A 9892-nucleotide genomic window follows, 5' to 3' on the forward strand; every position below is an offset into this window, starting at 1 on the left:
TGTTGTGGCTGTTAAATTGAACACCCTGGGTTTCCAATTGGTCCACCATCCCCCCTACTCACCTGACCTGGCCCCTTTGGACAATTATCTGTTCTCGAATTTGAAGAAACACCTGAAGGGGCAACATTTTGAGGACATTTCTGACGTCAAAGATGCTGCTGAGGGATGGTTTGTGGCCCAACCAAAGGACTTTTATTTAAACAGTCTAGAAAAGCTGCAACTACGCTGTACCAAGTGCATCCGTCCTGGGGGGGGATGTTGGGGGGGATGTTGAATAAATGTGTTATTTCATAACTCTTGCTCTCTTCTTTCTAGGCAAAGCCAAGAACTTCTCCGCACCCCCTCGTATTTGCTAGTGTATCTCTGGGCAGTTTTTTTAATATAGTGGTTGGGTTTAATCTTCCCTATACAGTTTACCAAGAAAGCTGCCATTTTTTCTCACTAATGGGGACAGTATCAAATTAAAAAAATAATAAACTCTTGCAGTACCTACCCACTTACTCCACTCTGGTTTCCCTTATTCTAGCAGCTTAACAAATATAAAGACACTATGGGCCTGATTTATTAAAGCTCTCCAAGGCTGGAGATGATACACTTTTATCAGTGAAGCTGGGTGATCCACCAGACCTGCAACAGATTCATCAGCTTCACTGATGAAATGTATTCTCTACAGCCTTGGAGAGATTTATTAAATCAGGTCCTATACTTCCAATAGTAACTTGAGTTTGCATCTTCTGGAACTGTGTTTGGAGGGGTTTGTGGGAATACCAATTTATTATCAGTGGCTTCAGTAATCTCCCATGACACAAAATAAATAGCCAGAAAGAGGGGTTCATTCATCTTATGCCTGCATATGAACAAATAAGGTTTATTTAAACTTGAAGGTGCTCTAATTCTAATAATTTAGGTAAAAAATAGACGTAGTGCCCTGGTATACAATGCAGAACATGAAGTCTTTACCAGTCACCTCAGAGTTATATATACTTCAGAAGACCCCACAAGCATACCTGGGTTTACCATTCTTGACCTTCTTGAAAAAACATAGCCACTGGCTTTATTACTTTCTGAATTACTGACTTGCACGCATGCAATAAGTAAGGTACAGATAGAATTTGTCTCTGAGGACGACCCAAAGTTACCACTAACCTTCCCCCCAACCCTATAGAACATCTCACAACATTCTTTTTTGAACCTTAAACCTTGTTCAACCAACAGCTATTAATACATTTTGTGAGGGCAAAATGGGAAGTCAGTTCCCCATGGCCTCGGCACATTCCCAGAACTACTACATTTCCAACAAGGGATTTCCCTACACAGAATGTGTGAACAGGCTTTTAGAAATCAGGGCAAATGTATGCATATGTAGTAGGACAACAGTTGATAGTGGCCCTGATTTATTAAAGTTCTCCAAGGCTGGAGAACATTAATAAATCAGGGCAATAGGGTGCAGCAAGCTGTCATCAGCTAAAACAGAAAGTTATGAGCACACTGGATTTTTGAAAGCTCAACAGGTATGTTACTATACTTAAAACTTGGAAAGAGAAAAACCATGAAAAAAATATGCTTAAAATGCAGAGATATATTATTATGTTTTTATTGCTCTAACATACACTTTCAGTTGGAACCTACAACGATGTGTATGCCAGATATGGTGATTTTAATAAAAATTGATGTCATTTGATCAGTACAACAAGCAGTATTTTCAGGAGGAAGGTCTATAATAGCAGCCTACATGTTCACTCGGTACAGGTTTTTATTAAAGAAAAAATTATAAATAGTATTTGCACAGCTATTGTATCCACTGCCCCACCATACCCTAAAGAATTTAGCAGAACGGTTGTGCTATGTTTTCAGCAGGGAATTAGTGCATATTTCACACATGCATTTCCTCTTAGATACTATTCTAGCTTCACTTTGCAAATAGAAACATTGTCAAACAATGCGGTTTACTTTGGTCTAGGCATGTCATTGGTACTATGTCTATATATATATATTGCAGAATGGCGTACTTGTAACTTCCAACCTCGCAGTTAGCTTGCAGGGTTTGGCAGTCATATAGATACCAGCCATCAGTCTCTCTTTTGTTTTTAACATGCAGACACAATTGAACTAATATATGCCAGTTGTTTCTGCCAAGAATCATTACTCAAAGCTAGATTTCACAAGAAGGAATAAGACAACTAGCTCTTGAGCACCTAAGACATTTCTGTCTTAACACAAAGGTGATCTGCATCTTGTTTTCTGTTCTAAACAATGAAATAGAAACAAACATAATAAAAAGTTTAACAGTACAAAAAAGTGCAAATGAACTTCTGAATAAAACAAGTGTTACTTTCAAAAAGATGTTATTAATGGCACTAGTGAACATTTCCCCATATAAACTACTCATCCTTGGGTTCACACCTTTCTGTATGAAGTAAAGTGAACTGAAAACACTGTTCAAGTTTTGCAGAATATTGTATAGTATTCCGTAGAAAATAAAATTGTTCTATTATTGCAGACACTGTTCTAGTTATATCTAAGATTGTTTCTAATATTGCCTATATTTTTAGAAATTTTGGATGACTAAATCTAATGCATAAGCCACGCAGAGAGTGTGCAAATGAAAACTGCTTCAAGTTTGACTGCTGCTGTGTTTTTGACAATATCCAACTTGCTGTGTAGTTTGCTTCTGATGTTTGCTAGGCAGCAGTAACTTGTTGTAGGGCTTTTGTACCTGGGCACATTAGGTAATAATTTTACATCTGTAATAGGAAGAAGGAGAGGAAGCAACAGCAGTTGGCTCTTGCTTTTGGCGATGAAAAAAACTCTGTCAGGTGGGAAAAGGGCAAGTGAAATTTCTTGTACCTCAACCTTGGCTTTTGTGTTGCTGTTTGGTTCTGCTTTTGGCTGTCATTGCTTTAGTGCATCACCACTTCTGCTTACAAAACCGACCCACTGTGCTATAATAGACAGACAAAGTTCCTGGCTGTAAGTGCAGGTGTTGACAGTGGGGTGGATACATACTCCTGGATACATCATAAGTCACAGAAGAAGCTTTATTGGAAATTTTTATACACCATACTTTTCAATTTGCTACTAAACTGGTGGCCTGATTTGCCAACATGCGTCCTACATATACTTACAATAGAAGAAGTGCAACATCTGGTGCTGGTGGAGTTTAGGAAGAGAAATAATATTTAGAAGCAATGACGAGAATCTTAAAAGTTTCAGTCTCAGAATTATCCTCCTGCCATGACTGTGAATGTAAATGCCTATTTAGTAAACAATATCAGACATCTAAATAAGATAAATCAGCTTGCGGGTATGTCATGACAAATTGCTGCTGATGCAGATATAGTTATTATTGCTGGTGTTTCTTTTGCCACTGCCCTCAAATTTTTGTGAGATGACACAACACTGAAATGCCATTTTACAATGCCACATCAAATGCAATTCTTATGGTTATCTGGGAGGTTAACAAGCTGGAGAGAGGCAATCACCAAGTTTGTCTGGCAGGACTGGTTATTTTAAGCTTAAGTTTCTCAAGGATTCCGTGGGACCCACCAGTGGCTACTGGAGATTGAACAATGAGCAGATTGTTCCTCTCTGGCCAGTTTAACTGACCCCATTGGCTGATCTTTTGGCTATATGTAGGGTGGCCAAAAGACCACTGACCACCACACTAATATACTGTGATTTGTGGATATAGTAATTATAGCAGGGGGACTCTATGACCTGAAAGTTATTTCAATGGTTCAACCATGTTAAAAAACACTGTGCTAGATAATTGTTCCCCAAGATGAATGGTTGTGACAGTCGAGGGGTGAATATCTACCATGTGTACAGTGATCTCCTATTAATGGCAATTAGCCGGGTGGATCACTAAACAAGTGACCATGGAAAATGACTGTCATTTCCAATGGCGGAGGATACCATGGGTACCTCCCCTTTATTATTCCACAGTACTGACCATTGCTTGTTTGTTCTACAATCACCGTAAATAATCAAAAATGATCGATTACAGCAACAGAAATTTAAATCTGTGTATATAGCTTTAGAGTAACCAGATACTCAGATACAATCAGGACACTAAGCTTAAGAGCTACTTATCACAGATGTAGTATAAATATGAAGTATCTCTCTTTATACAATACATCAATAAAGGAACAAAACAAAACAAAACATTTTACTGCCAAAAATGTAAATAATCTAAAGGAGTAAGCAATATATTGCTGTCCCTACTAACATATGGGCAAATTTATAGAGATCAGCATGAAGTCTCTTAGTGATCCTGATGCTGGGCTGAAGATCCCCCTTCTGATGTCTTTTTTGGTTGTATCATCTCTGATTTAGGATTCCTATAATTTATCTATTTTCAAGTGTGATGGCAGAGGCACAAGCAAGTTTTTTTTGGAGTTATGAGCCGTCATGATTTTCCCAGCAAACGTCAGCAAAGGACATTCACACTGAGATGTCACAAACACAGGAGGAGAAGTGTCCTTCCTTTCCCTGGAGATACAAAAACTTCATGACGGCCCGTAACTCCAATGACGTGAAACTTGCTTGTGCCTCTGCCGTCACAGCTTCTCACTAAAAGTAATAACAGTTTTAAGAATCACAAAGACCTGATATTTGCACAGTTACATACTAAGATATTAGGCTGTCATATGCCCTCACACTCATTTTTCTATTTCATCTGGAAGGGGGCAAAGCCAGGAACTTCTCAGCACCCCCTCGTATACCCCACACTACCAGCTTTCTCACTTGTAGTGCCAAAGAAGAGGAGGGGGAGTATCTAACCAGGTGTGTTACTAAGACGGAATCACCATGTTTACCTTTATTACTTATGGGACTGTACAACTTCGACATGTTGCACAGAAATAGAACCTGTTGTAAAAGGTCTGCTAATTATAAAGGTCAACAGATCTAGGTGGAATTGAGAAACGCATACATATGTAAATATGTCAGAGGAGTAACTTCTCCCTTATCATACAGCTCTGTCCAAGCGTTCATTAAAAAAAAAGCGTCACTAAAAGGAGTACTTCTGTACTGTGCTCTTTCTTAAGTATGTTTATTTCTAAACAAAGGTTATATTGTATACAGTATGTAAAAAAAGATTTAAAACATAATTTTAAAATGGCTTAAAACCATCAGAAATTTTTTTTAGGTGTAAGGATTATGCTAAGGGCTTGTTCTACGGTTTAAAGTGGAACTAAACTTAAACATTCATAATTTTTTTATATAAATAATCACCTGTTGGCATGAGCACCGCCATCTTTACCCAGTTTGTTTTCCAGGTTCCCGAACTGAAGCCATATTGATTGGCCAGGCAGAGATGCTGTAACTACTACGAGGGTTCATTCAGATTCACAGCATATCCTGGCTTTACAGAACACTTTAAAATAAAACCATAGCAAATAGTCAGGTTTTATTGTAGTATAGACAACTTTCACTTCTGCAATAAAACTGCCTATTCTCAATTTTTCATTGTGGAACTATAGTTCTGCTTTAAAAGTGAAATGTTGAAAGGAACTTTTAGACTCCAGTCTGGACAAAACTCAAAGTCCCTTGTAAGAAAAAAAAAAAAAAACAGCTAATCTCATCTGATCCAGATCCAGATCCAGAGTAGTGTCACTGCTCTTCTTCTAAGTTAAATGACACCCAGCAATATCCAACCCACTCTTTGTACACCCAGGGCATCAACACTCAAATACCCCCCACCCCACCCTTGACTTAGGGGGATTCCAAAGAGAGCACCGCATCCTTACTGCAGACTTTATTATCTGCCCTCCACCAGAGGAACAGATGGGTTAAAGGGCCCTGTGTTGTGTTTGGACCTGACCAAGGAAATCTAGAAAAGAAAAAAAGTATACAATTTTTAAAGCTGCACTGCAGGTAGTCCCCGGGTTAAGGACATCCGACATACGGACGCCTCCTAGAAACGAACGGGGCTTCCCTGCTTGCTGTGTGCAGAAGGAGGCTTGAAGGGCGGAGGGGGGAGAGGGTAGTTTGCATGACTTGCAGAAGAAATATTTTGCTAAACACAGCTGAGGTGATCTGTAGCATCTTGCAACTCTTTAATAAGCAAGACAAACTCTGCAGTTGTTTCTTTTTGCATATCAAAGCACAGCTTGCTCCAGAAGTTAATGAATGTCTAGACTCCTTAAAGATTTTTTTTTTGCTTTGTTTGTGATTAACTTACAGTGAGGATTTTATAAAGTAACTGACACCATGTTTCCTAATAATATGTTGGGACAAACATCTGTCCCAATTGCCATTTAATAAAATAATGTACCCGTTCTAACTTACATACAAATTCAACTTAAGAACGAACTTACAGTCCCTATCTCGTATGTAGCCCAAGGATTACCTGTATTACGCCAAGGAAGGAGGGAGTTAAGAGTTGGCAAATATCACAAGCCCAAAGTTGGGCCCTAAGTGTTTTATATGGTGCCTAAATATTGGTAATGTAAAGAGGTGGAGAATCAAAGTTAAAAGGAAGGCTGAGGGGTGTACAGAGAGAATGAAGGCTATATATAAGGTGTAATGATAAGGATTACACTGGGATTGGCATACACTGTGCTGTATTACATTGTGCTGCTTTTTTAACATGAGATTTGTCAATTACATATAAAATGGGTATTGAACAGTTCTCATTCTAAAATGTACTATGAAAATGCATCCCAACCCACTGGGACCTAGAATGCATTTACAGTATGTTTTTTAAATGCGTGCAATGACTTGAATGCAGTTAAAATAATTGAAAATGCAGGCAGACAAACGTTTTTCTTTAGCACACTGCAATGCAGTACTGTAGGACAGGTATTGTATTTTTTGTGGTCTTGCATTTTTCTTCAGAAGTAAATTGTTACAAAATGCGCAGCAGTGCTGTGGGTGAGAACGCTCCCCAAGGCTTCATTGACACTATGGCTGTGCTCTGCATTGTGGAAAATATATCGTGTGGACATGTGTCTAGCTTTAGGCAAAATAAATGAACTTCTCAATGCACCACATCACTTATAAATGTAGTGCATGATAAATTTTTTAAAGAACAGCACATGACTGCATGTTGTCGAACTGTGTGCTATGGTGAGTAAGTAAGCATCTAAAGTGCCATTAAAGTGGAACACAAATCACACTTTAAACAGCAATTGAGGGCATCTGGGGCCCCCACTTCATAGTTGCCCAGGGCCCATTTTTGTTTAAAACTGTCCGCGCTAAGAGGACTGGGCTGATGCACATAAAAAGTCCCTCCTGCAGCAAAGAGGCGCCTGTTCTCTATTGTTTTTTTTTGGTTTCCCTGTCATTCTAATTTTGTCCACTAGGTATTTCTGTGTTGGTTTTCAGTGGGTAAAAATTACACATGTATTCATTGTGTTTGAAACTTTACACTGCATCACCTAGTGGAGGAATTAGGAATAACAGCCAACATTAAAACTGCATCTGTACGCCCATGTAATTTTAACCTCCTGGGCAGTTACCCCCAGCCTAGTTCGGGGTAAAAACAATGCTGAAAGTGTTTACCCTGAACTATGCTCAGGGTAGCTAAAAATAAAATCAAGCGTTGCTTACCTGGTGTTCCGCTGGCATCCTCCATCGGATCCCGTCCTCCGGCAGAGTTCTCCAGCATCGGATGCCCGTCTTCTTGGTCGGATCCTCATCTTCTCCTTCCCTGGGCGTTCTCGTACATATCCCTTGAGGATTCCTGTTGATGGTTTTTTTTACATGATTGGGTGTTTCAAACTTTAATATATTCAGGATATCTACAAAACCTTTGTTTGGACATATTTCGGTAAGTTACAGGTCTACAATATAAAGAAAAATTTCATGAAAAACAGTGTACTGCTTTTGGTACAGAAATCCAGACATCAGTGAAACGCCCAGGAAGTTAATATCTTTCACGAACATTTACACAAGACCTGAAAGTTATATCAGGGGTCCCCCATGTTAAAAGGTAAGGAAAGGCTGGCCTGGAGGCTGACACCGGGTGCAGGGTAAGGGGTACGGCCCCGTGACCACCATTCTACCACATTGCCATGTTTTGCATACCTGAGGGTACTCTGGTTCTGGATATTGGGTGTCTGTGCCCCGTAGGGGAGGACGGAATGTTCCAGAAGGGTGGGAATGTCATGTGACCACAGATTTAGGGCATTTTGATTTTTCAGAAGTTGGGGTGCTCAGGGCCAACAATGGGAACTGACTTGAGTGCGGTAGCCCCATTGGCTGAGGAGGGTCCGGGGCTCTTGGCACACCTTGCACCTCCCTGTGCCCACCTCTGCCCAGAGCGCCCCCTGTGGCCTCAGTAGCTGCATGCACCTCACCTACAGCTGGAAGTGACAACGCCGCACTGGGCCTGTGGTGTTGTCACCCTACTGGAGAATGGCCCCTGAGCTGGCAGGTGTTATTGTCAGTGATGAATACAGCTTTGCTTGAGTAATTGCTTCATTAATGTAGAGGAATATGAACATTTACCTTTCTAGGGTCTCTTTCACTTTAAATTGATGGATATCCCTGATATTTCCTGTAATTATAGATGTTTGCTGTTTTGTAATTAGCTGGTTATCATTCTTCTTTTATCATTTTGGTCTAAAGAAAAGTCACCCACCCCTGCGCCCTGCGGACAGAGGCGTTTTGCGCTAATGACTTGAAGACTACATTTCACAGAATGCCCTGCGCCCCACAGAGGGGGGCGGGCACTTTTGGAAACATGTGGAATGGGGCGTGGCTTCACAGATGATTCAGGAGGGGCGAGGTTGGGAGGGGCGTTCCAGAGGTACGAGCAGCGGGCGTGGTGAAGCAGCGAGGGCGGGAACTGGTTTACGATGACGACTCTGATGGGGAATGACGTCTCCTGACTGGAGGATTCTCTGGGAATGCGCGTGCACGGCTCCGCGCTACATCGAGCTGGAAGAGGGGGTGTCGCGAGCAAATGCGCGTTCCCTGAGCCGCCGCCATTACTGAATTGAGGGGAAGCTGTAAAGAGAGAGCGGCGGCAGGAGAAGAGACGGGAAGAGAGGTGACCGAATACCGAGAGGGCATACCGGGGCTGAGAAGGAGTGGCGGCTGGAGATGGGGAGACGTTGAAGGGAGGATGTGAGACAGGTGAGGAGAAAGCGGGCAGACGGAGGGAGGCAGGCCGAGGTGTCAGGACCCATCAGGGGAGGAGAGGGTCGCAGTGCTGACAGCTTCAGCCCCCCATCCCGGAGGAGCCCCAATCAGGCCGCGGAAGTTATCTTGATAAAGGGGCATCCCCTCCCCCCTCTCCTGTGTGATCCCAATACAGAGGAGCCCCCCTCATCACTACTGCACGACCATCTATGTCCTCCCCTTACAACTTCATCCCCCGTGTACCCCTCCTGTATACCCCCCCCCCCGTGCATTAACCTTTTGTACCCCCCCTCCTCTGCAAAATCCTGTGTACCCCCTTTATACCCCCTCTGTGTATGATCCTGTGTACCCCCCTTTATACCCCCTCTGTGTATGATCCTGTGTACCCCCTTTCTACCCCCTCTGTGTATGATCCTGTGTACCCCCCTTTATACCCCCTCTGTGTATGATCCTGTGTACCCCCTTTCTACCCCCTCTGTGTATGATCCTGTGTACCCCCCACATCTGATCCTATTATATCTGCACTGCCTAAAAAGTGAAGAATAATAAACAACTGAGATCCCTGCAATCCATAATACAGGTTCCCTATACACACCATCACTTGAATAAAATATGAAAATGATAAAAAAAAGCCCCTTTTGAAAATGTTTTGAATTAGGCAGAAAATAGACTGAATGTCATGTTTGTTCCCATGGGCCAGAAATCCTAGTCCATGCATCACATCCTGTCATCCTTGTCCTCTGACTCCTGATTGGAGATCTCTCTGCTTCTGGTATATTGTTTCTTTTTATTGATGGTGGAA

At 41.6% G+C, this 9892-nt stretch overlaps 1 long non-coding RNA gene across 1 annotated transcript in view; it reads right to left on the reverse strand.

The window, feature by feature from the left end:
* Positions 1-7749, reverse strand: part of LOC140341658 (uncharacterized) — a 48774-nt gene extending 41025 nt beyond the window's left edge. The window contains exons 1-2 of the long non-coding RNA XR_011922926.1: positions 7555-7749; positions 5236-5377 (exon numbers count right to left, since the gene is read on the reverse strand). This is a non-coding gene — a long non-coding RNA (uncharacterized lncRNA). The remainder of the gene's footprint in view (positions 1-5235; positions 5378-7554) is intronic.
* Positions 7750-9892: the final 2143 nt, after the last annotated feature.

Source organism: Pyxicephalus adspersus, chromosome 12, assembly GCF_032062135.1.
Source record: "Pyxicephalus adspersus chromosome 12, UCB_Pads_2.0, whole genome shotgun sequence".
NCBI lineage: Eukaryota > Metazoa > Chordata > Amphibia > Anura > Pyxicephalidae > Pyxicephalus > Pyxicephalus adspersus.